This window comes from Pogona vitticeps, chromosome 1, assembly GCF_051106095.1.
Source record: "Pogona vitticeps strain Pit_001003342236 chromosome 1, PviZW2.1, whole genome shotgun sequence".
Lineage (NCBI taxonomy): Eukaryota > Metazoa > Chordata > Lepidosauria > Squamata > Agamidae > Pogona > Pogona vitticeps.
In genome coordinates, this window is record NC_135783.1 from 301,468,771 (window position 1) to 301,495,175 (window position 26,405).

General features: G+C 41.0%; 1 pseudogene; it reads right to left on the minus strand.

The window, feature by feature from the left end:
- Positions 1-19,092: 19,092 nt before the first annotated feature.
- Positions 19,093-20,793, minus strand: LOC144587343 (transmembrane protein 151B pseudogene; annotated as a pseudogene).
- Positions 20,794-26,405: the final 5,612 nt, after the last annotated feature.

Genomic DNA, 26,405 nt, shown 5'->3' on the forward strand with positions numbered 1-26,405 from the left:
CCAAGACCCTTCCCTATCCCTGTCTAGAAATACCAATAGTTGAACATGCATCCTTCTATATGTGAAGCATGTACTTCAGTGCTGAACTACAGCCTATCCTTACAAGTCAATTTTTCAAACATTAAGCTTGTTTTCTTTTTGCTACATTACTGTGTCTATGGATTTAAACCCCTGTGTCTGTAAAATGCCTCCATGTGTTGTCTAATATTGACAAACAGCCTAGGTTTTTCTTTTCAGGGTTACCAATGCTTCCATGTTTCTGAAGGGGAAGTAGAAAATATTGGCTTTTAAATGTGGGTTATCAAGGGCCAATTTGGAGTGGTAACAACAATTACTACCTTTTTTTGTGAGCTGTTGGCTTTTTAAAGGGAATTGGCTCAGCATGTGTAGCAGGAAGACTAATTAAAAAAATGCAATGCCTCTTGAGTCTTAGGTTTCTCACAAGATCATCATGATTGAGAATAAAAGCCATTACACTAATTTGCGTTTGTGATTTTCAGTATACTGTATAATCTATGGAGTGTTGCCTGACTTAGTCTTATAGCAGTTAAGTCAAAGGCCTCAACACTTGAAAGCAAAGAATGATGCTTTTCATATAGTAATGACAGCAGATTGCCATTCTGACACCATGAGAATTTGTGGCAGTTAAAGGCTGTCTTTTTTCTAAAGCAGTTAGTTGACATCAGCCTTTAAAAGCTCTTTGCAGAAATGACAAATTCTAGAATGCTGTCCCTCCAAAGGAAGAAACTGAAGCATGATTAGAAATATTTTGCTCTTCTAGTTGCTGAGATTGGTCTGCAAACCCCCAATAACACTGTTCTGCAGTCACAGTATATTACTCATTTCCTTTAAGACTCCTTGGAGCAATGCCAAGCAAGTTCCATGAATTGAATGACAATATGTTTCTTCTGCTGCTGTTCAATAAGGAGTCACATAAGAGAGATTGATAAATCATGTCTGTGTGAGACAATGAAAATGTCCTGTTTCCTTGAAACATGTTATCCTTTTAAATGTCCAAATAAGAAGCGCAGTCTTCTCAGGCACTCTCTCAGGTTATTAAGGAGTTGCATATATTTGTTATAAGTCTGTGAAATGACCGATAGTGAACCAATTATTTAAATACAGCATGCTCTTGTACTTAATTTAATGCTGTTTTTCTTGGTCATTGGCTGAAATAATATAACCTTTGGAAGCAAATTGTCATAATTTAAGAAATCTCCATAGGCATCTGAGCCGCATGGCTCTGTATGCAACAAATAAGGTCTACAGAGATTTCTTAAATTATGGCAGTTCACCTCTAAAAGTTATGCTCTTTGTGTAATTGTGCAATAAGACTTCAAACTTTGTATATTTTATGAAAGCCAGGAAATCTTATAAGCCTATTTACTTCAAAAAAATCTGCCAGAAATATATAGCCATCCGTCCATCTATCTGACCTAAATCTAACCCTCTTGACCAGAATTCAGATTGTCTCCCAAGATTAAAAGTAGGTACAGATGTTTTAAAAACACAGAAACTATAATGGTAAATACATTATTAAATTATCATATTAAAACAGAACTGTATTAAAAGCAATTTAAAGCACTTTGGCCAGAAAATGATTGAATATTTATGCAGGTGTAAGTGGTATGGCATAACATGGAGCAATGACTAGCCGCTAATTAATTAGTTCAAAGCTGAATTCCCATTTCTGTGCCAACTGTATGACTTTGTAAATATTTAGAATTCTGGCCACCGATAAAAATCAAAGAACCTGTTTCAGCAGCCTGTCAATTTACAACATCCTGTCTTAATAACAAGGACATAGTTTGCCAACCTATTGGTGGAAATCCTAAATAAGATGAAAGTAGAACTTCCTTATGGGAAGTAGCTATAGACGTGACTGTATATTTGCATACAAGAATCTAAGAAGAGACGTGCTATATCAGATGAAAGCACTATTTAGCTGAGCATTCTGTTCACATTCATCCCTCATTGCCTTAGGATTGTGTATAAGGACCACATAGCTTTTTTCCTTTCGATGAACTGTGATAGATACTCTGAAAGGACCACCCCGGGTGCTATCGGCAACCAAGAATGGATTCTGACCTAACATCAGTCAGCCAATATTGCAAATTAACCACCTCAGCTCCAAGATTGGTTTCTTGGTGAGTCATCAGTAGCTCCCATCAGTGGTATATGTGAAGTTGCAAATTTTTGCCCTTGCATACATTACTTTATACTTCCTTTAATGCCATTCCCTCTTTTGAGGCAGACTATTAGAATTCTTTGCAATCTGTTTTGTTTTACCCATCCTAAATAATTTGATAGACTCAGCAAACCTGGTCACGTTCTGACTCCAGACTCTAAGTGATTTATTAGCAAGCTGAAAAACAATGGCTCTGATATACATAGATTCTACTATTTATTCTCCCACCATTGGAAGATTGCATTGTCTGTTCCTTGCTTTCTGTTCTATAACCACTTACTGATCCAGTAGAGGATCTCTTCTCCCCCATGACTCTTAAGTTTGCTTCGGAATCTTCAGTGAGAGACAATTTCAAACTCCTTTCTAAAGTCCAAGGAAGCAAAATCTGCTGGATTATCTTATCCACATGTTTTATTGACACTCTTGAAGACATCTAAAAGTTTAGTGAAACAGAACCTGCATTTGGGGAAATCATGTTGATTATTTTCGGTATCCTTGGTAATGTTATCTTTAATAAGATAAAGTAACAGAGTCTTATGGTGCCTTAAAGACTAACAAACCTGTGTCAAGCTTTACAGGCATACAGTCTGATTCTTCATATACAATGGCTGCAGCCCACAAAAGCTTGTTACTTTTTAAGATGCCACAAGAAACTTCTTGTTCTTGATGCAGCAGACTATAGACTAAACACGGCTACTCCCCTGGAAAGATAAAATAAGCTTTCCATCATTTAAACTAACCAGCCTATAATTTTTGCATGACTACAGGATTCCTATTTTAAACCGTTTGTATTGCACTGACCACACTCCAGTCTTCTACTACAGAGGCCAGTCTTGTGGTTATATCACATATTTTCTGAGAGAAGATCAGCAGTTACTTTTTATTTTATTTAAAAATAACAGTAATCAAAACAGCACCACTATAAAACAAAGCCATACAGCCCAAGCAGCAATTCATATTTGTTAAAACAGGTACCTCCAAGAACCTTTAAAACTTGTTTTCCAAAATTTCAGTTCCTCTATAGGGAGCACACAGAGATAAGTTCTCATTAGCGACATAATCAAGGAAAACTATCAAAGATGAAAAGGCAAACTTCCCTTGACTGAGCTAAACACAAATGTACTCCTTTGAAACGTGCTCCTCTAATAGGTACCCCTAAATACAAATCCCCTGCTCCATATCCTGTGTTGCAAAAACATGAATGTATTCAGCGCTGCTTAAAAGTTAAATGCTCATGCAAAACATGAAGTATGGTACAGTACTTCACTCAGGAAACAGAAACTACTGAGTTATGAACTCACAGGTGTGGAAGGTACTAATATGTCTGCATCCATGCCAACATGCTGGTGAGATCATTTTATTGTTATGATGGATTTTAAGGGAATTGAGATAGTTTTGATTTGTGGAGTAAGCCACATCTGGGTTCACTGAACTTTAGTTGTACGACTATTTTGGAAATCTGTCTTTATTTGCACATCCCCAAGACTTTCCAAAGCGCTTCTAAATTAACATTTGTTACAGATGAGAAACTCGATTTCCAATTACATTCTGGGATTTCACACACGTCTTCAAGCAGAGTAAGCAGTAGGTAGTCCTTCTTTCTTACAAACAAAGAGTTTGCAGAAGTGAAAATTGAATGGTTGGTGGAGCCTAGAGCTTAAGACTTGCATCTTTAGGGATTTTCCTCGGTCAAAGTGATCTGAGACATGAAAAATGTCCCTCTCTCTGTCTCCAGCATTGATATTGATTTCTCTATAAAAATATGCTTTGTATTAGTGTGACTCCCCCAATGCCCTCCCTGTGCAGTGCGATGCCATACCTGACCCAGTGGGACAGACATATCGAAAGCAGGAGACAGTGATCAAAGTTCTCAACTTTATTTACACCTTTGCCCCATAAAGGTGTCTTCTCCTTGCTCCTTTAGCAGTTAGAGCCTTCGATGCAGAATTAATCTGCTTGTTTTGGAGCTCCTGGCCATAGAAACATGGCAAAATCCTCTCTAGGGTTTTCTCTTTAGACAACTGGCTAGCAATCAGGGAGTCACCAGCTAAATACATTATCTGTTCTCTAAGGTTTGCAGGATGACCAACTGAGTCCAGCCCTGGTGACTTTCCCCATGAGGGTCACCCGATATAGTACGGGAAGGCTACCTCTCGTCGTGAAAAAATGAGCCTAGGGCTGCTTTTACCCTCCTCAAGCTTGGCAGATGCCAGAATCTGTGTAAGAAAAGGATCTTCCTGCTGGCACACCAGCAACTGCTCCCTTGATACCTTCACTACCTGGAAGTGGGATTCCACCTCGGCTACCTGGGCTTCCCCATTCCTTTCCCAGACAGTCAACCTCTCTAGGTTTAGCTAGTCATTACCCACTACTTCTTTAATCAGGACAAGGATGATACAGACCCTCTCTTTTATCACTGCCCACTTCTGTCTATGCCCAATAAGTAACATAGGGCTTCATATCATCATTGATATATAACAAGAACTTGGGTAGGAGTCTGCACAGGATTGCTGTGTTAACATATGGCTGCAGTTTGTGTCCACCAGGACCATGTTCTCTACTCCATCCACCTGTACCAGAATCCCCCGGCCCTGAGGTTCATCCTCTCTTATCATGCATCCACCAGGCACATTCTCATGCTCAATGTACTTCTCCTGCTCACAGGCATCTCAGCCCTTTGGACCATCCAGAATCTGAAGCCATCTGGAATAGAGGTGGGGGTCTGTTTTTTATTCTTCTGCCTTCTGGTGTTCTATCTCACTAAAGTTCTGACAGGATGGGTGTTGGTCTTCCTTTTCTCTCTTACTCACCCTGTCCTTTTGCCTTTGCCCAACTTTTCCTTGCCTTCACCACTGGGTGGCTCTGGTCCCCTTTTCCCATAATTACAAAGGCACTCATTACTGTATTTGCAAAGGCTTTCACGGCCAGGATCTAATGGTTGTTGTGGGTTTTTTGAGCTCTTTGGCCGTGTTCTGAAGATTGTTCTTCTTAACGTTTCTCCAGTCTTTGTGGCCGGCATTTTCAGAGGACAGCACTCTGTGCTCTGGTGTAGTTGGCTTGGGAGTGGAGTGTTTATGGCTGTGAGATGGGCTTTTGTCTTTTTCTGTAGATGGGTGATTAGTGTGTCTTGTTGTGGGTGTATTGTCAAAGTCAGCTGGAAACAGTTGGCTTTCTCCTGCTCCTCCACAACAATTTCCACTGGTGCCAGGCACCATTTAAATTTCCATTAATTACCACTAGCATAATGTTCCTCCAGACCACTGTCATAAATTAAAATGCTGAATGCTAGGTGTACAGGAGTAATATTACTGCTTCTACCATCATCAACAATAAATGCCATCAGGGGAAGCGCTGATGTAACAGGTGGTCCACGTTCACTAGATATCCATTAACAGGAGCCCCACCTAAAACTTGGAGATGGAATTAAACCCCCCCAACTGTGGCTATATATCTTAATTTATGAAAGAGAGTCCCATTTGAAGGACCGTTAGGAAACAGTTTTTGTGTGAAATCATCCTCTATTAAAAGACCTGTCTAGTCCAAGTCCAATTTAACAGTTGTGGAGCATAAGGGAAAGCAGAAACATTGAAGCTGTCCATCAGTGTTATTTGTGCTACAAGTATACTGTAACCAAGCTACCTATATTGATTGTGGCTTGTTTGTGTGTTCTATGCTGTCAAGTTGGAACCAACTTACAGCAACCTTAATATGGTTTTCAAGGTAAGTGAGATATTTAAGGAGTGGTTTTTATCAATTCCACTCCTCCTAGTGAGTTTCCATGGCCAAGTGGGGATTTGAACCTTCTTCCCCAGAGTCCTAGTCGATCACTCTGTCCACTACACCCACACTGGGAATCCCTGTGGCTTATGCACAATTTTATATTTTAGCTATACTTTTATACTATGAAAACATTTATACTTTGAAGATAAATTAGAGGTGCTGTTGGACTATATGCCTTCCTTTAGGGCATATTGTCCCCCATTTGAAGAGCTGTTCTCCTCTTTGGTGATGCATGACCTCCTCTTTGGTAACATGTTAGTATTTACACTTACATTACCGTAACAATGTCTAATTGTGAAGGCATTCACATATACAGTATTAGTTTAAATTAGCAAATTTAATGAAAACAAATCTTTTTTGTTAAGAATATCCTCTTTTTTTACTGTTTCATGTCCTCCATGTCCTCCTTTTTGGTTTGAAGAATTGGCCACCCTTGTTGATCAGTAGACTATATGGCTGGAGACTGGGAGGGGTTTGATTCACACCGAAAGTTCAGGTTCATAACTTCTTGATTCTCTGCTGCCTCTAGATTATCAGATGGTAGCAACAAGGGCTAAGAGCGCACTTATACAATTACACTTTCTGCACCAGCTCTGTAGTCTTCTCTGAATTGTTCTTATTTGGCAATAATTATTCATGTCTTAGGGACGTGGTGGCGCTGCGGGCTAAACCGCAGAAGCCTCTGTGCCGCAGGGTCAAAAGACCAAGCAGTCGTAAGATCGAATCCACGCGACGGAGTGAGTGCCCATCACTTGTCCCAGCTCCCGCCAACCTAGTGGTTCGAAAGCATGCAAATGCAAGTAGATAAATAGGGACCACCTCAGTGGGAAGGTAACAGCGTTCCGTGTCTAAGTCGCACTGGCCATGTGACCATGGGAGATTGTCTTCGGACAAAAGCGCTGTCTCTATGGCTTGGAAACGGGAATGAGCACCGCCCCCTAGAGTCGAACATGACTGGACAAAAATTGTCAAGGGGAACCTTTACCTTATTCATGTCTTGGTAACATTTCTTGTGGGTTCTTGTAATGTGCTCAGTGCTGGGCTCCTTTTGATTGATATCTAGAAGAAGCTTACGTTGCTGTACCCTGTGGCAGCTGAGCTGATCACGTGCATGGTACTGAGATAACGTTAACCCCAGTCCTGAAAATCTGCACTCCGTTGCCAATTGTTTTCAGGGCTCAATCCTAGTTACCAGTTTCAACCATGGAAGCCCTAACTATTTTAAAAAATGAACCTATCTTGTTATTACAATCTACAGGAGACACTGTTTTGCAGACACCCTCATTTGCAGAGGTGCATTTATCAGACATAGAAAGATGACTGGGGCTCTGATCCCAAGATATGGAATGTTCTTTGACCGTGATGTGATTCACCTCAGAGCTCTTGCATTGTTGTTGTTCCCAACAAACATTCAGAAGACACATATTTTCAATCTGGTCTTTAAATTGCTTTTAGTGGTTTAATGTTCTTTTAGATGTTTTAAAATTGTATTATTACTAATTCATATATTTGGAATGTTGTTAACTGTTTTATGGGACGTGGTGGTGGTGTGGGCTAAACCGCAGAAGCCTGTGCTGCAGGGTCAGAAGACCAGCAGTCATAAGATTGAATCCACACAACGGAGTGAGCTTGTGTCACTTTGTCCCAGCTCCTCGCCAATCTAGCAGTTCGAAGGCATGCAAATGCAAGTAGATAAATAGGTACCACCTTGGTGGGAAGGTAAACCGGTGTTCCCTAGTCATGCTGGCCATGTGACAATGGAAACTGTCTTCGGACAAGCGCTGGCTCTACGGCTTGAAGACGGGATGAGCACCGCCCCCTAAAGTGAGACACAACTGGACTGAAAATGTCAAGGGGAACCTTTACCTTTACTTTTAACTGTTTTACTTTGAATTGTTTTACAGCACCCTGATATTATCAATAAGTAAATACAAGACATCTAAAACCTTTCTGTTCTCCCTTGTTTGTTAGTTTCTGGGAAGTGGATATTTTAATTACATTCATTTAATATCTGTAATATCAACACCCTTTAACCCTCCATTGATAGCCTCACCTTACAGCTTGTGGGAGCGGCACAATTTCTGAACAGTTTTCCTGTGTGAACTGCTGTTTCTGTAGCTGTAAGGAGGACGGGGGGGGGGGAGCTGGCAACGGGGCTGCACAGGGATGAGGATGGCATAATAGGGCACCTAGGTGGGAGTGAGGGTGGGGGGAGAACAGCCACAGGTGGGTTTGGGTGGCAGGAGACAGGGATAAAGGAGGAGAGAGGAGGGTCACTGGAATCGGAAGACTGGTTGGATGTGTAAGAAGAGCTGCCACCAGGTTTCTGTCTCCTTAGGGAGGACCAGCCACTGCTCGTCCAAGACCCCTGGACAGGAGAGTGGCTCAACTTTGTTCCTGGAGGGACCACCATGAGGGAGTGCCCATCTTCTTTCTCTTCTGACAGCAGCTGAACAATCCAACTGGCCCTCAATTGGGAAAGCCCACAATGACCCCAAAGAGGTGCTGGAGGCAGTGATGATAACACTGCATTTGTCCCAGGAAAGAGAAAACCAGTTCCTGTGGGAGGACCCTCATTGGCCTGGTACTGCTAGCCATCATTTTGGGTTGTTGGGGCTAGACTCCAGACTTTGGACAGTGAGGGACTAGTGCTTAAAAATCAGCCCAGACACAAATACTGTCCTGTTGAGATAACAGCAACCTTGCATGCAGTAACACTGGGTATAAGTGGGAGGGGGCTTTGAGGCCTAAAGTGATTGTTCTTTACCACTAACTTGATTTGTGAAGTTCTTCGGCATTCAGGGCAAGCCTTGCATCTCTTCTCGTTTCTTTCTCTCTCTCTCTCTCTCTCTCTCTCTCTTTTTTTGCTCCTTTTGCTTTGTTGATACAAAGCATCTCTTTTTTCTCTTATCATCCTCCAAGTGGCAAGCATGCAGGCATTCTCCTGCATGTAGGAAACTCCACTTACAGTACACAGTACACAAAACAAAAGACCCAAATATAGAATGGGGAAAGTATGGTTTTGCCACAGTAAATGTTAGAAGGATCTTTCTATTATAGGGGATCATCAGCTTAAAGGGCTGTGTCAGATAAGAAATCTAACACAGCCTGTATTAAGAAGCATAGTATCTAGATTATAGATAGCTATAGTGCTGCTCTGTCCTACATAGGACATATTTTGACTACTGTGGACAGATTTGGGTACCCAATTTTTAAAAAAGGATAGAGATGCATTAAATGTGGTCCGGAGAATAGCAACCAGGATAGAAGTTATCTCAGAAGCAACACCTTTGAGGAACAGATGAAAGTGCTGGCTGTATTTAGCTGGGAGAAAAGTCTTAAGTCTACAGGTGATAGCAGTCTTTAGATATCTGAAAGGCTGTCATGCTGGAGATGGAGGAAGACTATAATGAATGGCTAGCAATTGCAGGGAACTGAATTTTTATTGGAACATTGGGAGAAACTATCTAGCAGAAAGAACTGTTTGACAGTTAGTGAAACCGACTTTCTCTGGAGGTGGATGCATTTTCTTCTCTGGAGTTATTTAAGCAGAAGTCCAATTACACTCCACCATGCTGTAGCTCCATTCTTTATGACAGAGCCTATTTTGAACAGAAGTTAGAAGCGAGTTTCTTTAAAGTCCTTCCCAGCGCTATATTTCTATGATTTATGGTGCAGAAGCAAATAGCTTCCCAAGGTTAATTTTCCTGTGTATGAAGTACAGTACAGTATGCTGACTGGAAGGGAATTTGTGTCTTAAAGTACATATATCCATATCTGTGCCTGAGATTAGATTAGAAAAGGAACCGCAGCAGTACTCAGAAGAGTCCTTGCAAGATAAATGGGCTGGACATTGTGAACCAGGAAGAGAGAATGGCTAGCAACAGGGAAGAATCTAGTCTGGGTTGCTTTGGAATAGTTTGGAATGGCAGGGCTTAATTAGATTGTTTCTTCCATTCGCATGGAAATCATCCTTGAAGCCCCAGTAGTTGTGATCTGTCCAATCATATGTTGCCATTAGATCACTCCATTTTGGTCTGTGTGGTTCCTACATGGCCCTTCCCTTCTGGCTCCTCACCTTCTCTTTTGCAATAGCTGTCAGCTGGTTAGGAAACAGCTTGCTTCTGTTTTCTTGCAGGTGGGCATTGATGCTGGGGTTTTATGTACACAAAGGGGTAAAGTACTGAGTGCCATGTTTGAGTCCCATGTTTCTCCTTTTCACCTTTTAAAAAAATTAGTGGCATAGCTCTGTATTGTTTCATCACTGAAGCACCCCAAGTAAGCTTCAGCTCTCTTCATTTCTGAAATACATTTCCATCTTTAAAAATAAAAAATAAACATTACTGCCTATTGTACTATTGTGTTATGTAGTCTTCATTGACAGATGTTAAGCAACATCAACTTTGCAAAATTGGCAGGCAATAAATGTGTGCAAAGGTAAAGCTGCATAGCCAGGATATCACCTTCAGCCCTATAATTTATAGCACCTGGTGGTGGAATTTTAATTGCTGGGAGAAACGGTATCTATATTTGTATGGTGAGTGTTGCGTATATTTTAACTTTTTTTGTAGTGGTGTTGTCCGGTTTTACCTTGGGGAAGAGCACCTCATTTCGTTGCACCCACTTGTGAGTGCAATGACAAATAAATTTTTTATGTCTTATGTCTTATGTCTTAAGTAATGCACCACTATAGTGGAAAAGTATTTTAATAACAATTTAAAAATTAAAACAAAATGCCTTTTTTCATTTCATTTCAATAAGATGGAAGGTGCTATTGTCGTCACAGCCAGATCACACCCACCTCTACACATCATCATCAATGTGCCACACTGGAGTGATCTAGGTAATTGCACAGCAAGAAAATGGTGTTTATTTGGACCAATCCTAATTATTCCAATTAAACTGTCGGCTCCAGTCCAAGACCAATCTGAGGTGGATTGGTCTCCATTAGGGATGGGTTGGAACACTCTAACAAGAACATTGTTAAGGTATATAATTTTTATATGGCCTGAACATAATATGTGTGTGTGCAGAACAAGATAGAGATGACATCATTCCTTCATCCCTGGCTGATGCAATTTCTCTGCAATATGAAGATTGCCACACCTGTGTGCATGAAGTCACCTTAGACGTGATTGGACCAGACTGATGCCAGAACTGTATTTAAGAAATGAACTCTGTACAGTCTTTCTCTTCTCCTGTGCACTGATGTCTGCATGTCATGCTGCCGGTTTGAATACTGAATACTGAAGTGCTGTATGTATGTATATCCTGTATATATTTTGTAAATACACTGCTGAAAAGAAGAAGCTGTTGTGTGCGTTTATCTGCTCTTTACTCTGCGAGAGACAAGATAAAGTCACAGACGCACACTCCCTTAACAGAGGTTATGGGCCCAGCAACGTTCCGCTGCGCTGCAAACGTGAGTAAATGAGTAAATGAAAGAGGAGGAGAGCCCAAGCAGCAGTGATAGTGAAACCAGTTCGTCTGTAAACCCGGGGAAGGGAAGGATACAGAGAGCTGCAAGGATGGCATACAGCACGGGAGGAAATATAGGTGGCCTGGCCATAAATAGACTGAATGAAAATAATTATAGAACGTGGGCAATTAAAGCGGAGATGTTGTTGAGAAAGGAGGGTCTTTTTCGTTACATTACAGCCCCCCCAGTGCAGCCCAGTGAGGAGGAAGAGGCAGAGCATGAGAGAGCTCTAGCCACGATCATTTTGGCCATTGAAGATTCGCTTCTAACCCACATTCAAGGACTGACAACAGCAAAAGCAGTCTGGGATAAACTAAAAGGCATTTATCAGAGGGAGACGACAGGCACAAAGATTTCTCTTACCAGGAGGTTGTTCCAATGCAGGATGAAACTGGATGAATGTGCTTCGGAACACTTAAAAAATATGAAGGACATGTTTAATCAACTGCAATTAATGAATGTTGTCTTCCCTCAGGAACAGCGCGTTTATATTTTGCTAAGTTCTCTGAATGACGATTACTCCATGCTAGTAACAAGTTTGGAAAGCATGCCAGAAACAGAGCTTTCAGAAGAATATGTGACAAACAGAATTCTCCAGGAGGAACAGCATTTAAAACAGAGAATGCTGAACAAAAAGGCAAACCACGTGCGTGCTGACCATGAGAGACAGAGTTACGCTGATGGCAGCGTGCGCAGGAGGCGGGCAGACGGAGAACAAACAGGAAGAGTGATGATGACGAAAGCCTGTTTCCTCTGCGGATCCACCAATCACCTGCAACGGAACTGTGACAAAAGCGGAAGTCCTCCAAGGAACAGAGAAGGAAGAAAGAAGGTCTCCAAAAGGTTTCAACAAAGAAACGACATGAGGCCGGTCTCCTTGGTTACCAGAGGAACGAGGGACAAGGTTCCCGGCAGCCACACATTTGAGGCGTGGCTCATTGACTCGGGCGCTGTCGTACATTTGACAAATAATAAGGATCTCTTTTGTCTTTTAGATGAAACCAGCCTCAGAAGTGTGATGATGGCAAATTCACAAGAGACGGCCGTTGAAGGACAAGGAACTGTTTACATTCCTTCGTTGAATACTGAGATAAGTGGGGTATTTTACGCTCCTGAATTGTCGTTTAATATAATAAGTGTATCAGCGTTGGCTGAGCAAGGGTTCACTGTCACTTTTGAGAAACAGGAGTGTATAATTAAGAAAAATGGTAAAATAGTTGCAAAAGTGAAGCAAGAAAATAATTTGTACATGTTAAAGAGCCAGACACATGAAAGTGCACATGTGATACATACAAACAAACCACAACATGATAACTGTATACATTTATTGCATAGGAGGCTGGGTCATGTAAATTTTAGATCATTACAGAAAATGGAACATTTTGCCAGGGATGTAAACATAAAGGAATGCAAAAATTACTTGGACTGTAATGTCTGTAAAAGTAGCAAGACAAATGTGGCCCCAAAAGGGAGGAAAAGTGACAGAGTCACAACCAGGCCATTTGAATTAGTTCATGCAGATTTAATGGGACCATTTCCTCCATCATTAGGAGGAGCGAAATATGCAATGGTTCTAGTGGATGATTTTACAAGGTTTTCTTATTGTTATACACTAAGATCTAAAGCAGAAGTATTTGATACATTTAGAAAATGGTTATTTTCAGTAGAGAGAAGGTTTGACCACAAGGTGGCGCAGTTGCAAACGGATAGAGGTACAGAGTTTACAAACACTAGGTTTCAAAGATGGTTAGAAAGTCTGGGAATTAGACATAGAAAAACGAGCCCATATAGCCCATTTCAGAATGGTGTTGCTGAGAGACGCAACAGAGTGTTACAAGAGATGAAAAATGCATTGTTGGCAGACTCTGGGTTGCGTCATGGTCTGTGGAGTGAAGCGATACTAACCTCTAACTTTTTGGTTAACAGAATTTATTCTTCCTCGATAGATGACACACCATATTTCTTGTTATACGGTAAGAAACCATGTTTAAAATATTTGAGGGTGTTTGGATGCACGGCTTGGGTGCATATCCCGAAACAACTCAGAAGAAAAGGTAAAAATAAAACAAGAAAAATGACATTTGTAGGGTATGAACCCAATTCAAAGGCATACCGGTTTTTTGATGGGGATAGAAATGTGATAATCTCTAGGTCAGCCAGTTTTAATGAAGGGGAAAACTGGGACCAAGTACATGCAAACTCACAGTTATACATCCCTCTACACGAAAGAAAAAGTCAATTAAGACAGACAGGAACACTTAAGCATGGCGTGGAGTCCTGTGCTGATGATGAAGAAGGAGGAGCTACTACAGATGAAGAAGAAGAAGAAGAAAAAGAAGGTAGTGATGAGGAAGGACACGAAGAGGAGGAAGCACATACTAGTAGTCAGATAGAAACACACACAAATTCACATGGTCCCAGGAGGTCCCAGAGAGCAAATAAGGGTGTGCCACCCAATAGATATGGAGTGGGTATTATAGTGTGTAATGTTTATATTGAGCCCAGAAACTATAAAGATGTTTTGAAGCTTCCTGATTATGAGAAGAATAAGTGGTTAGAGGCCATGGAAGAGGAGATGAATTCCATGAAGGAACATCACGTGTTTACTGAAACCAAACTACCACCAGAGCATAAGGTAATAGGTAGTAAGTGGGTGTTCAAAAGAAAATTGCAAAATGACGGAAACTACAGATATAAAGCAAGGTTGGTTGCACAAGGTTTTACACAGAAAAGGTTTATACATTATGATGAGATATTTTCCCCGACAGTTAGGTCTGAAACATTGAGAACAACGCTTGCCTTTGCTGTCAGTAAAAATTATGTAATTTACCACTACGATATAACAACTGCATACTTAAATGCAGACTTAAAGGAAGAGTTATATATGGCAAAAGCACCAGGTTTTGAGGGTACTAAACCAGAACTAGTGTACAGACTAAACAAGGCAATTTATGGTTTGAAACAATCTGCTAAAAATTGGAATGATTGTTTACACCAAGTTTTGATGAAACTAGGATACAAGAACGGTCTAGCAGACCCTTGTTTATATACCAAGAAAGTTGGGAATGATTTAAATATTCTTCTGGCGTATGTTGATGACCTATGTTTTATAGCAAAAGATCAGAGCCAAGTAGAGTTGTTTGAAAAACAATTAAAAAAGGAATTCAAATTTAAAAATCTAGGACCAATACAAAATTATCTGGGTGTACAAATAAAGAAAACAGAACATGGACTTGAATTAAGTCAAGAACACAAAATAAAACAAATGTTAGAAAAGTATTGTATGGGAGAGTGCAAGAATGTGAGTACTCCCATGACAGTGGATTTTCAAAAGGAAGATGAAATAAGTAAAGATTTTGAAAATAAAGATTTATATCACTCAGCAATAGGGAGCCTAATGTATCTAGCGAACTGGACGCGCCCGGACATAGCGGCGTCAGTAAACATACTCAGTAGATATATAGAAAAACCTAGTGAAAAACACTGGCAAGGATTAAAAAGGATTTTTAGATACCTAAAGGGAACATATAATTATCGTTTAACTTTGCAACCATCAAAAAATTTAAAACTGTCAGCTTATGTGGATAGTGACTGGGCCAACGATGAAAAAGACAGAAAATCTATGACTGGATTTGTCATAAAATTTGGAAGTAATATAGTTGGTTGGAAATCACGAAAGCAAAATTCTGTAGCAATCTCAACTTCTGAAGCAGAGTTTGCTGCCTTGTCAGATTTATGCTCTGAATTAATTTGGTATAAACAATTAACAAAAGACTTAAAGTGTAAAACAGATAATGCAATAAAAGTAATGGAAGATAATACCACTTGTATACAAATGGCCAAAACAGAGAGAGTAAAAAACAGGAGCAAACATGTTGATATTAAATATCATAACGTAAGGGAAGCTGTAAAAGGAAAACTAATTGAATTAGAATATTGTAAGACTGAAGAAAATATTGCAGACATTTTGACTAAACCGTTGTGTGCTCAAAAGCATGAAAAGTGTATAGATGCATTGGGAATGTGTAATGGGTTCAGGCAATTTAAAAATTAGGAGGAGTGTTAAGGTATATAATTTTTATATGGCCTGAACATAATATGTGTGTGTGCAGAACAAGATAGAGATGACATCATTCCTTCATCCCTGGCTGATGCAATTTCTCTGCAATATGAAGATTGCCACACCTGTGTGCATGAAGTCACCTTAGACGTGATTGGACCAGACTGATGCCAGAACTGTATTTAAGAAATGAACTCTGTACAGTCTTTCTCTTCTCCTGTGCACTGATGTCTGCATGTCATGCTGCCGGTTTGAATACTGAATACTGAAGTGCTGTATGTATGTATATCCTGTATATATTTTGTAAATACACTGCTGAAAAGAAGAAGCTGTTGTGTGCGTTTATCTGCTCTTTACTCTGCGAGAGACAAGATAAAGTCACAGACGCACACTCCCTTAACAAACATTGAGCAGTCAACCTTTTTTAATGCAACCCCAACTGTTCCAGCAGGGGGCTAGAGAGCAGGATAAACTCCTCTGTAGCCAGCCATATACTGTGTTGGTTAAAATACAGCTTTCTGTGTTTTGGAAGACAAGAAGAAAGCACAACTTAAAATGCCCAGTGCTGCTCTAATGCAGGATTCTAAATCAGCTCCTGATTAGTACTAAAAGATGCTTAGAATTAAGTGGATTTTAAACACAATGTGTAGAAAGAGAGCATTTGGATATTCCTCCTTAATTACACTGCATTTCTGTCAACAACATTTCACAAAAATGTAAGTTATTAGTGTTTCCAATAGTGCCACTCAACAAATCTAAAGAGCGTGAAGGAATCTAGATAGTGCTTCTTACCACATTGGAGACGGATTGTAGGTCTTTTCTTAAACAGGAATACAAGGGCAAATGAAAGCAGAAATCTAGTCTCAGTAGAATGAAGGGACACTTTCACCACTGCCCTCATTGGTCACACAGTTTCTCCTGTGTTTCAAAAAAGCTTTTAAAAAACCCACCTCATGTTTCCCTCTAGCTACACATCTTGCTGGGTATTTTGTTTGTTTGTTTTTTGTTTGTTTTTTGCAGCATGGAAGATTCCCACGTTCTTATTGATTGTCATGGATGTTATGCTGCGATAAGGTGTGCATGATGAAACAGCTCGCAGTACGTCCTGTTTCTATCTGCTGTTGATAGCTGATCTCTCCCGCCCCATGTATACAAAGAAAAGTATGGACAGCTATGCTTTCACATTACAGAAACAAAAGCCTTGCCTATTTGTTAACTACTTGACTCTACATATGAGCTACTGCATGAACAAAGCAAGGTACTGGTATGGTGTTATTGGTAAAGTATTGGATAATGGCCTGAGGTGAATTCCCTGCTCAGCACTGGGTAGTCCTGGACAAGTCAAGGCTGATTCATGCATTCGTGTTTGCTACTTATTGACTGAAATTTCAAGAACAGACTTGCACTAATGAGTGAGCTCTCACAGCTTAATCACTACAGAAGTATTCTTTATCTTACCTACTGTCAACTTAAATGCAATGTTTGTCAGTGGAAACAATCCATATATTTGATCACAACTCCCTAAATGTTTGTTAAAAAAAAAAAGACATGTGTGAATGAAACTTCAGCTTGCAAATATAGGAATTAGACTTACCCATTTCAATTACTCCTTCTTGGAGTCTTCCGTGGTCAAAAGACAGGAAATGTGTAAAGCATTTTGCTCACTAGAAGTAGCATAGAAATCATGTATAATAAGAATGGATTCATCCCAGCACTGACACAAAGGAACAATGTATAGTTTTGTTCTGGTATTCTGTAGAAGCTATTTCAATGATGCAATCAGCACCCAAATCAGTTATAGAGCCTCATTTTGTCTATGGCAGCTATATGTAGCATCCTGCAAGATCTCAATAGTACGACCTTACGGAGGTTATTAACTCATAAGATTGCCAAATGGTGGAAGCAACGTGATGGCATGTAATAAGAACAGCATGGGGTGAGCAAGTTTTTTGCATGTTGTGCAAAGTTGGGCAGCACAAGACTGAATGTGCAGTAGAATAAATTATTGCTAACACTAATTTGTATTCAACCTACAGTATTTGCCTCATAGGCCCATTGAAATGCATGCTGAATTGTAACTGTTGAAGCAATACTGGCTGATGATATCCTGAAAATGATAAAGAGCACTTGGTCTAACTCACAGGTGTTCATATATTTTAATGCTGGAAGGAGCAAAGACACTTGATGGATTCAAATATGAAAAGTGGAATGGAACGTTGATGAAGGAATAGAAGAAACAGGGTTTATTTTACATTTTAAAACAGGGGAATAATAGCACAAAACTCTGGTAAGAGAAGACAAGGATATGGAAGGGTAAGATTGAAAGGCATTGGCTGAAATCCTATTGCTTGGCATAGTAAACCATGTAACAATAGGCTCATTGAATCAGTGGGGATTTGGTGAGTCAGTTCCACTATAAATTACATTTATTCCAATGGGTCTACTGTAGTTGTGACTTACTTTAGCATAATCAGTTGTGACTAGAGTAGGCTGGTTTGAATCGATGGAACTTATGGAGGAATTGACTCATCAAATCTCCACTGATTCAACAGACTCAATCTAGTACGACTGATTTCAGCTATTAGGTTGAGTCTTAGAGGGAACTGACCACATTTATGCTATTCGTATCTGTTTTAATGACACAAAAATAGATTAGGAGCTCTTTCTCTTTTTCCTGTTCCTGAAAATGAATGCAAGTAATAGATTATTGCTATACTATTCTTCATGCGATGAGGAAGACCTCATAAATTTCCAGACAACTGTGAAAATAACCACAGTTCCCTTGTCATTTGAAAAGAAAATTGTTTCCTTACAAACACTAGGAATTTTCAAGAGTGAAGTGGGGGCAGGCACCACGTTAGGTGTGCTTTTTAATAGGCATGCTTAGATAACAATACTCTAGCAGAAATGTTGGCTAGGCTGGACAACTATTGTGTACTCAGCATAACAGTTAAACCTGCTTTGACTATATATTTCCATCAGTATAGACTGGGAAGTGAAGTAGTTTTTCTACTAAATACAGGGTAAAAGAGGGTGAACACCCATTCACCTGTCTGCTTTTAATCCCAGCTTTTATTTTTAGTATGTGACATGATAGAGATCCTATCCTAAATGCATGGTTTTAGAAACAAATGATTTCCACCCTCCACCCCCCCCATGGCACTGATTCTCTTCTCTTTATGATGGATGGAAGATGTCAAACATGCTATTTTTTTCCTAAGTAATTGTGTGCCCTCAAATTAATATGCTTTTGGGACTGCAAAAAAAGAGGGGGAAATGTTAGAAAGAAATAGCATATGGGGAATAAAAGGGAAAGGAAATTGCAGGAGGAAGGTTAGGTGAATGGAGAGAAAAGAAAATGAAGGAGGTTTCAGATATGCTTCTATTCTGTCTGCAGAGCCATCCACAACAGTGCTTCCGTACAGAGATGGGATACAGAGTATTTGGGTTCTACAACCTCATAACTAAAAAGGTATTACTGCGAGTGTGGTGTAGTATAACATATAATATTCGGGACTTTGATTGGCGATATCGTCATCCATCTCAACTTAGACCTGATAATAAAGTTAATGTTGTAAGACAAGATAACTTCATGAAGACTTTACTGAATAATTTTGAGAAATCGCAGGGTATTAGTGAAATAAAGAAACTCATAAACATGTTAATTGGATCTGCATATAGAGTAACCGTTGCATATAGAAGAATTTGCCAGGTCCATGAGCACAGCCTCTGAGTAGCTGGGAATCAACTGGCGATTGGTGCAGATGTGCCACTCAAGTTCTGTGCTATCCTGAGTGCTAACCCTGGGTATGCGATATCGGAACAAAGGCTCCTCTGCTACAGTAGGCACTCTGTACTCCACCCCAAGAAGTTTCTCTACATGGTAGTGTACATACGCAGTCCGATACTCTATGAAAACTCTCAGTGGCCACGAGATCATCATCAAAGCAGCCACCCAGAAAGCATAATGGGATATTTAGCATGGGCGATCATCTGCGTCCCCGTATGCCATCATGAGTTCTTTGAAGTCTACATTCTTGAGTTTCATTCCTTCTCTGATCTCCATGTAGTCATCCAGCCCTTCAATCTCGGTGAAGAAATGAGCCCTCTGTGTCAGGTAAGAGTTCTCAGACTCTGTGTTAGCAAAACTGAAACATTTGGTGAATTTTAGTTTTGTAGCTGAAAACAATTCCAAGCCCATCAGCTCCTTAGAGATATCCTTGAATCCGCAGTGAGAGTAGTCAAACTCAGCTTCAGCCACATGGGTGTTCACTCTTTCATGGTAGACCTGGGTAGTTGTATAAGCATCGCCATTGCGATATCGAGTCACCTGTCTGGTTCGTCGGACAAAGTGGTAGCTTATGGCCTTCCACCATATACATGGCGTAGCCTGCTTCATTTTGGCGATCCGGTCGTAAACACTTTCAACGTCAGCCTTGTACTGAAGTTCACTTTTGGCACGGCAATGCCAACACTCCACCAAGTAGACCACATAAAGCATAGCGAGAAATGCTAACGGGATATAGATGTATCCATCAGAGCAAGGGCTGTCATGGTAAATCATAGTTTTGCCTTTGAAAGAACTATCAAAGCTGAGCTTAGTTACTTGTGTGATTTGGCACCAAGCTACGGCCCCCAGGCAGCCATACATAAGAATGGAGAGGAGGAGGCACTTCCATTGGGAGTCTCGGCATATGGAGGAACTCAAAGACTGCTTGACTGGTCGCTGCTGATAATCAGATCGCAGAAAGATAGATAGGGGGAAAAGAGAGAAAATTTCTCATTAGATCATTTAAAGTACTATACATACAATTAACATAAATAGCAAACATTATATACGGTGTGGTATTCAAATAAGTTAAACCTAGTCATTGTTTCCTTGTGCACTGCTGAGTATATATTCCCAAGAATGGGCTTCTGAGCTATAATTACATTAAATCAAGACCAAAGTTTCTAGGCTGCTGTTGATAACTGTATTTTCACATTGCCCTTACAAGGAAAAGGCACATATATGCTTGAGAGATTCTTCACATTTAGGTGTCTGATTTGCTAGCAGACATGGATGAAGTACAATCTTCTCTGGCTTATTTTTTAGATGGGTTGGACTAAAACCGTCCTCATCCTCAGAAAACATAGCTACTACGCTGTCTGGGGAATGATAGAACTTGCACTCCAGTATATCTGGAGAACACCAGGTCCAGTAAATCTGTGCTGGTGCATGATTATTATTGCACAGCTAACCTTCTGGTTCACTACATTGAGTGAGAAGCCAGGATAAGAAGCCATTCTGCTTGCAATGTTTAATTTCTAACTCTGACTAGTTACTAAATTAAATTAGTCAAGTGCTCTTAGAACATAATACTTTGTTCCCATAGCAAAATGTCCAAAGTGAGATACTGAATTGTCCATTGGGCATTACACTCCGAAATCTGCCAGGTCAGCCAATATAGCTATGTAGATTTGGAGGTAGCCAGATGGTAAAATCTATGAAGCTTAATAATAATAACAACTGTGTGTCAACAGTATGGCAATCCTTTCCAGGGTTTTCTAAGTAGAGAGTACTCAGGCTTGGTTTACCATTCCCTTCTTCTGGGAGGGCATCCTGGGACTGTGCAGGTTCCCCAAGCCTACACAGGCTGATTCTTCTCCTGAGATACATTGTGGGGAATCAGACTCCCAAAGCTTGGCTCATACCTCACTCAGTGAGCTATCCAGCTAGCTCTGTGAAGCTTAGGGAAGTTATATTACCCGGTTGATTGGGTTTTGCATGGATTTTATGCATACCGCCTAGTTCTTCTTTCAGTCCATTAGTTGACTTAGATACTAAGCTTTTCATTATATAAAAAAGGGTACGTCTCTAGATCTAGAGATAATAAGGCAAAACATGAAGCTTGAGCCAATTGTGAGAAAAAAACGTGCCTTTCCGTGTAAGCAGCCAATGAGTGAAGCCACCTTGAGTGCTCATGGAGAAGCTTATAGACCAGGGGTGTCAAACTCAAATTCATCGGGGGCCGCATCAGCAGTTTGGTCCCCATCAAAGGGCCGGTTGTATCTGTACTGATGGCCTTGCAAGGACCCCATCCGGCTTGGTGGGAAAAGGAAGGAAGAGAAAGTGCCTGTGTGTGTGTGAGAGAGAAAGAGAGATACAGGAAGAGAATATGTGTGTGTGTGTGTGTATGTGTGTGTGTGTGTGTGTGTGTGTGTGTGTGTGTGTGTGTGTGTGTGTGTGTGTGTGTGTGAAGGAAGAGAAAGTGTGTGTGTGTGTGTGAGAGAGATACAGGAAGAGAACGTGTGTGTGTGTGTGTGTGTGTGTGTGTGAAGGAAGAGAAAGTGCCGGGGTCTCTGTGTGTGTGTGTGTTTCTGTGTGAGAGAGAGATACAGGAAGGAAGAGAACGTGTGTGTGTGTGTGTGTGTGTGTGAAGGAAGAGAAAGTGACAGGTTCTGTGTGTGTGAGAGAGAGAGACAGAGAGAGACAGAGAGAGTTACAGGAAGGAAGAGAATGTGTATGTGTGTGTGAAGAAGGGAAAGTGCCGGGGTCTCTCTCTCTCTCTCTCTCTCTCTCTCTCTCTGTGTGTGTGTGTGTGTGAGAGAGAGAGAGAGAGAGAGAGACATTCCCACTCCATTTCCCTTTAACCTCCCTGCGGGGGCGGAAAAGCTGCTGCCAAGGAATGTCGCCCGCTGGCCCCTCACAGAAATCAGGCCTTTTTCGAGCAAGAGAGAGAACGGAACATCCGGGAAGGGAAGGGAAGCGAGCAACCAGCCAGCCCTCCCGCCCTCCCTCCCTTCTCTCCGCGGCTGGGTCGAACGGCTGCCTCCGACGTTACCCAACCGGGCCCGCGCATCGCTCCGCGTTCCCTCTTCTCTCCCTCTCCTCAGGGCCACGCTGGCCGCTGCCTCCCGCATCCCCCCAGCATCACCTCCCTCCGCCTCGGAGCCTGGCCAGGAACTCCCACCGCTCCCCTTCCCTTCCCCTCAGGGGTGACAGAGGCGGCGCGGAGCCCCCTCCTCGCGCGGCCTTGGGAACGGCTCTCGCCTCAGGCTGAGAGCGAGCGAGGAACAGGCACGGGAGGGAGGGGGAGCAGGGGGTGGAGGGAGAGGAAAGGAGTGACAGCGCCACAGCCAATCGGAAGGAGGACGTAGCCTTGTTAACTTGAGCCATTTTTTCAATGAATTTACTCCGTGCAGGCATGGAGTAAATTCATTGAAAAAAAAAGGGGGGGAGGCTGCAAGGCTGGCGGCGGCTCCACGGGCCATCAGACGAGGTCTGGCGGGCCGGATCTGGCCCGCGGGCCTTGCTTTTGACACCTGTGTTATAGACATTTAAATATTGTTGTTTTTCCACTCACTTATAGTACAGCCTGTGTCCTAAATCTGTGTCACCTGTCCTGTTCATACTCCCATTCTGGTCGATACATTACAAAGCATGATCCCCGCTTCATTTCTTATCCGTAAAGATGGGAAGGTTGGCTTACTTTCTAAAATGAACTGTGTCACAGTAACTTCACCCTGCCTTGCATTACACTCACAGTCCTGAAAGCCATTTAGCTTACATTGCTCAGTACTTGTTATTTAAAACTCCCTACAGCAAAACATTATTTCAGTGGTTTGTGGAATAAAAGTAACAAATTAAAACTATAATAATACAATTAGGATAAAGTAAGATAAAACAGGGCCTTAAAACAGTGCCAAACAGGAACATAAACACATCCAAGAAAAAAAAAGAGAGCAGAACATAAAAACGTAAAAGAGTTCAATTAAAGTTAAAAAGCAAGTTGGGAGAGATGTCATCAGGTTGTATAAAGTTATACAGAGTGTGAAGAAAGTTTTTTGCTATGTCCCATTACTGGAACCTGGGGCCATTGACTGCAGCTGAATAGTCAACCATTCAGACAGATAAAAATAAGTACTGTATGTACTTCTTTACACAGTGGATGTTTAAAACAATGGCATTTGCTTTCACAAGATATAGCAATGGCCACAAACCAGATGGCTTTAATGGAGGGGGGTTTAGACAAATTCATAGGAGCTAAAACTATCAAATCAGAATTGGTGTAGATCCATGGATTGGAATGCTTGGCTGTAGAGCTGGAGACAGGAGTTTGAATCATCCTTGCATCTTGCAGGAAAGGGGCCAGCCAGGATAATCCGTAGCATGTGTGGCTGAGGGTGTCCTGTGTATTATCTTGGACAAGCATCAAGGTCCAGCAGAAGGAACCACTTCTGAGTATTTTAGTCTTGGAGTGGGAGTCACAGAATGTCTGAAATGATTTTATGAAACATAATAATGAGTTATCAATAGCTTTTTAGCTATGATGGCTATATCCTACCTGCATGATCAAAAGCAGCTTACCCCTGGATACCACTTGTTGGGAATTATAAGTGGGAAAGGGTGGCTTGCAGGTGTGGATTAGCTACAGTGGGAACAGAATGTTGGGCTAGAGAGATCTTTAATTTAGCTCAGCACTTATCTTCCTATTTTCTTATTAATACTAATATTAATCAGCCCTAAAACTGAACAGTACTCACACTTTTTTTCATAAATATGTCTATGCCTGACAACCCCAAGTTTTCTGAATTCCTAACGTATGATTTGGATTCCCAGCCTGATATATAGGATAACCTGCCCTATGTCACAGGATGAAAGGGCCGGTTACTGAACCATATAAAATGATTTTAAAAGCAGAAGATTTTAAAAACAATTTAAGATAAAACACTTTAAAGCAAAATCAAAACATTTATAATGCTGAAACCATTGTAAAATATATGCAGACTGCAACACTCAGCACCACAGACCTCCAATAAATGAGTATGTTTTGCTTTGGCCCCAAAACGATGTCATTGTTGACTCTAATTGAACCTCTGAAGGGAGAGCATTCCACACTTGGGGGGGCTACAGCCAAGAAAGCTCTCTCCCAGGTCTCCACAAAACGAACTGTTCTCAATAGTGAGACACACAGAGAGGAGGGCCTCCTCAGCAGATCTTAGTGATCTGGTATGTTAATATAGGGAGGGGGGCTCTTTCAAATATCCAGGTCTCAAGCCATTTAGGGTTTTGTTTTTTGTTTTTGGTCACCATCAACACCTTGAACTCAGACTGGCAGCAGTGCAAATCCTTTAGAACTGGTGTCACATAGGTCATGAAAGATGTTCCTGTTGGCAGTCTAGCTGCTTCATACTACATTTGCTGCAGCATCTGTGTCATCTTCAAGGGTAGCCTCTCACAGAGTGTATCACATTTTTATTCTTGTTAAAGCACTCAGAGTCAGACACCCTTGCTGACCTTCTGCATACTTCATGGAAATCCACCAAAAAGCCCAGACTACCTTCTGTCAGTGTCTGATTCAGGCTGCAACTGCACAATCAAATATTGCAGGATATTATAAAATGGCCAAATCCATATTTTATAAAATCTGATCACATGACACAAAGGCCAATTCACATCAGTCCAGCCCTGTTTCGCTCCCAACATGGAGTTTTTTCTCAGACGCAGGGGGCGTCTCCTTTTTTTCAAGCCAGAATGGTTCAAACATACTTTCCCCTGTGTGATTATTGTTTCTTTCTGCAATAGGGCTGGGTGTTGTTGTGGTGTTATAGGCAAATCGAGCATGATGTTTAGGGACTGCAGGAACACCCACCCCCATAATCTTTCCCCCAGGTATCCCTGTGTTTTGTTTTGGTTTTTGATTGAATAAATAAGTCTAGCACTGAGTCATTGCACTGATACACTAATTTAATGGTAGACTGCCTCCATGTCTGAAAAACAGAATTTTTAAAAAATGCTAAGAAATAGAAATACTCCTGATGAAATACTCCTGTTGTATGTGTTTCTTTGTATGTTATGAAGAAGAACTTTGGAAAGGTGCCGCATTTTCCATAATGCTGTGCAACCCTTTAAGAATTAAATGGCTTGGGAATAAACCCTAAAAGGCTCAGCAGAGGCAAAAACAGAGGAAGGAAGGAAGGAAGGAAGGAAGGAAGGAAGGAAGGAAGGAAGGAAGGAAGGAAGGAAGGAAGGAAGGAAGGAAGGAAGGAAGGAAGGAAGGAAGGAAGGAAGGAGAGCTGAGTGCTGAAATGCAATTGCACTCCATCCATGTATGGACACTAATCAAACTAATCCGCAGCGCTGTATGATCACCAACAGGAGACTGTAATGTAAGATAGGCTATAATTCAAATTGCAGCAAAGCTGAATTGCTCCGATTTGGCTTGCCAGTGTCGTTGCAGCCTCAAGGAACCTTAGGGCTGGGAAGTGATCACACTTGCGTGCATTCAGAATGACTCTATCCAGTACTGTCGTTAGTATTCAAACAGCTGAGACCAAAGTTTGTGTTCTGACTTGTTTTCTGACGCATGTACTGTATATGTACAGAATACATATGTAGTTTTGCTGATCCCTGGGTACATTTTAACTCTATGGCTTGTACACTGCGAAGTTGCTTTACGTTGTGCTTCATGATCAATTAGACCAATATGGGCTGGCAGTACCTCAAGCAAAGAGTCTTTTCAGCAATTCCTCTGTCTATTATGCTGTTGATTGGTGCAGAACAACCTTTTTTAAAAAACAGATGGCTCCATAATGTCCCACTGCTGTTCAAATGAGCTAGCAGTTTTTCTTTGAAGTACCCAGTTGAAACTGTTTTTTAAGGCAATATCTGAATATTAGCTCTGGTTATTAATTCTGCCTTCATGATTAATTAATACAGAAAATATATAGAAGAGTATAATTGCATGGTATACAAGAAAACTGAGTGAAAGTATATACAATCATTACATATTTTAACAGAAGACCCAAATGTAATTTCTGCCTTCTATAAGTTACATGGATATGTGAAGGAAATATGGCGAGCCTGTAGCATTTCAAGTCATCCAATGTAGCTGCAGAAAGGGTTTATTACACAT